General features: G+C 34.2%; 1 long non-coding RNA gene across 1 annotated transcript; it reads left to right on the plus strand.

Moving 5' to 3' along the window:
- Nucleotides 1–490: 490 nt before the first annotated feature.
- Nucleotides 491–958, plus strand: LOC134255014 (uncharacterized). The gene is made up of 2 exons (XR_009989427.1): nt 491–571; nt 727–958. It is a non-coding gene; the product is annotated as an uncharacterized LOC134255014 (long non-coding RNA).
- Nucleotides 959–3,538: the final 2,580 nt, after the last annotated feature.

The following is a 3,538-nucleotide window of genomic DNA, read 5'->3' on the forward strand; positions in this document are numbered from 1 at the left end:
TTAACTAGCAAAAAATTCATACAAGAGATTCAGTGCAGCTTCCTGCGATATAATGCCCTTCTCCCAAATACTAAACTGATGTGGTCGCATATTCTACCACGCCGTTATTGGCATGGAGCCCCATTGAACAGTGGAAAAAGATTACAAAAACGCAAAAAATCAACAAAAATATTTCTAAATTTGTCACAGAATTGGGTGGGGGTGTTATTTCTCATGGAAACATTTGTGTTGCTAATACGGACATGTTCAGATTTGATGGAAAAGCATCTCTCCGAGCTGGGTAATAGAACCTTTTTAAATAATGTCAAAAGTGGTTTGTGGTCCCTCATTACAGGGAAGGGGAAAGTATCCCCTAATATAAAGTAATGGAGGAACATCATATCTATGTCTGTGGCGGGTCCGGGGGAAAGTGGGGAGGGTTGTGAACATATCTGGCTGTTGTTTCCCTGCCCAGCCAGCAGATAAGTTGGTGGGCACTTTGTTGGTAGACAGGTTGTCTACAAAGTATCCAACCTATGGCAATGTTGAACAAAAGTAAAGTAAAAAGTCAAGTAAGAAGTTTTTCATTGGGGTCTTTGCCAAGCCTGCAGGCCTGGGCCCCCTCCACCTCTTGCAGGAGGGGAGGCTTAGTACTGGAGTACTTGGGTGTTAAAGTACTGCTGACCAGAAGCAATCCCTGGAAACAGGGTATACAGATGTGCTGCAACTCTCCCGGGGCCCCAAAAGTCTAGTACCCAAATTTGGGATCCCAGGCACCTGTGACCAACACAGGGCCACTGGTTTTGCCCGGTACTCTTTAGTGGGTATGCCAGTTGTCCTTCCGGACCCTATTCTTTATTGTACATCTATGCAATGCGGCCTATTAATGCCAACTTCCTTTTTGTCCATCACAGTTATCAATAACACAAGTTTGTACATGTATGTTTTTTCAAGTCTTTAATAAATTCAATGAAAACCATCCAACTGTTGTCTATTGCAAAGTTAACACCAAGGAAAAGGTATAGTGATCTTATGAGCATAAGGAATCAAAGAGCAATGCATGTCAGGTCCTGCAGGGCAGCGATCACCTGACTGTTCAATTAAGGCAGATTAATTTGCCCTTGTACCAAATTAATCTCATTTAATTGATGGAAGCACATATGTTGTTAAAACTAATAATGGAACGAATTGGCAAAAATCTTAAAGTCATCTTGGTACGAGTTAATTAGTTGGTATCACTTCCGCTTCCGTCACTCAGAAAAATAGCGCGGCAAGAAAACAGCCATTACAAGTTATTACCCACCCCCCCACCCCCTTCTGATAGGTGTAATTTTATACTTCTGGGAAATCGCATGCTTTCGTGGGTCAAGTTTTGTAAATAAGCTAATGTAGACAAGGTACAGGTCTCTTCAGGCCTCAAATACATCGAAAATTTGACCGCTGCAAAAGTTTGTTATTCCTCAGTACCGAATATGCACTCCCCTATACACTATCCCATATAAGATATATATATATATATATATATATATGTACATATCCCAAACATACCAGCTACTAATATCATTAGACAATGCAACCATTGGCTAATGAAAATAATACCAAATTGCAGTAATCTGCTGTCAGTTTTTTTGCCTTTTTCAGATAACCAGCAGAAAAAGGGGGAACCAAAAATTCCAGCTCGAAGGAATTGAAGTCCAGAAAGGGCAGCTAATCCAAGGTCGACAAAAATCCGTCCAAAAGTGATTAAGACTGTGATTAACTAATGTCAAGTACAGAAGAATAAAATTCGTTTGATATCACATTTGGCCCCCATAAATTTAAAAAAAATGAATCAACTTAATAAAACTGCATACTAAAATTAAAAACCATCCTTGATTAAAAAATAATCAAATTTTTGGAAAATGTGTTAGTAAGAGGTTTTTTTAAATAGTCAAAGTATGCAGGGAACCTTTTTTCCGAAAAAATCAATAAATTTTAACGACTAACAAGCGTAATTGAATAGGTCCGCATCATAACACCACTCTTAAATTTTTACATATGAAACATGTTATTAAGCTTTTTATATACAAAAAATTACGATGGTGTTTTTGGGCGGACCATTTTTTTTTTAATTTTTTCCTATTTACATCATGGTAATGGAAATTACAAGCATATGAAAGTTTTGTCATATGAACATTTAGAATGTGCATAAAGAAAAAATACCAGCTAAGATCATAAATACCCTAACAGATGAAAAATTCATAACACTCGTATAATTACAGGGATCTGTACGGAGTATCATGATTATTACACCATCTTTCCTTGTATTAGCCATACCTTTTCACTTCCGCGTCTCCGTATCTAAGCGACAGCAGCCTGGGTTCATAACATGCAGACGAGATGAATGATCTACATCCAGCAGTTTAGATGAAGTGGAGGTAAATAAAAAGTTTATATACATTTTTTTTTAAAACTATATATACACACAAAGTATAATTTGTTGTGTTTCCAAGAAGAAAATTGGCACGATTACAGTGGTATTGAAAAATGATGTAATACTGATTTATCATAATATAGTTACAAATATTATTACGATTATTAATTTATTTTAGACGGCAACTGGGGGAGACAAAAAAAAAACAAAAGATATATATACGTCAATGGAAGTTTTAAAGCTTTAATATTAGTTTTAAATGCAGATAACCTAGGAATCAAGAAAAGAAAATGAATAATATTCTTATTATACAATAAAATAATGTAATATAATTAAAATGCATTTTTAAATACCTGAAAAAATTTTTTTACATTTTTTTTAAAAGTAATGCCTATCTATATTCATTTTTCCTAAAAGAAAACATTATTAACTGTGTTTATGTTTCGTTGAATAACGTCATTTTACAAAAGTGACTCACAATGGTTTAACGTTAAATGAATATATGTATAGATAGTTAATCAATCTATATATCTACAATTATGAAAACGGATTTGAAGTTTCTAGAAAATAAGAACTCAATATATAGCTATGTGTCATCAATTAATACCTTTCCCAAATGGGGTTGGGGGGGGGGTTTAAAAAGGAAACTTTTTAAATGCCAAATTTTTCAATATACATTTTTATGCTTACAATACTACATTTCCCAAAATACTTCACTTTTTTAGTAACACCTTTAATCTTCTGTTATTGCTACTACCAATTTTGATTTTCTTCTTGTATGTTTATATATTACTTGTATGCCCTGATGGGCACATATCATTATGTTATTTGATCTAAAATAAATTACATCATAAATAATAAAAAAAAAGAATATTGCAATTAAAAATTATAATTCTTTTGTCGAAAGGAAAAAAAAAATGTATCTCGGGAAAAATATAAATAATTACTTTAGATATTGGTTTTACAAAATGCCTGACTTTTACAGTTGACAAATTACTCTACACTAGGACAGTACGGAAGCTCTTTTACGTAAAAATATTTAGCTTGACATTTATTTCAACAAAATAAAGGGGGAAATTTAAAGGGAGGTACGTGTGGACAGGAACCCCCCCCCCTATTAACCCCGGGCTTATTGACATTTTTTTT

This window comes from Saccostrea cucullata, unplaced genomic scaffold (assembly GCF_032062105.1).
Source record: "Saccostrea cucullata isolate Sc308-1 unplaced genomic scaffold, CSIRO_AGI_Scuc_v1 ctg16855, whole genome shotgun sequence".
Lineage (NCBI taxonomy): Eukaryota > Metazoa > Mollusca > Bivalvia > Ostreida > Ostreidae > Saccostrea > Saccostrea cuccullata.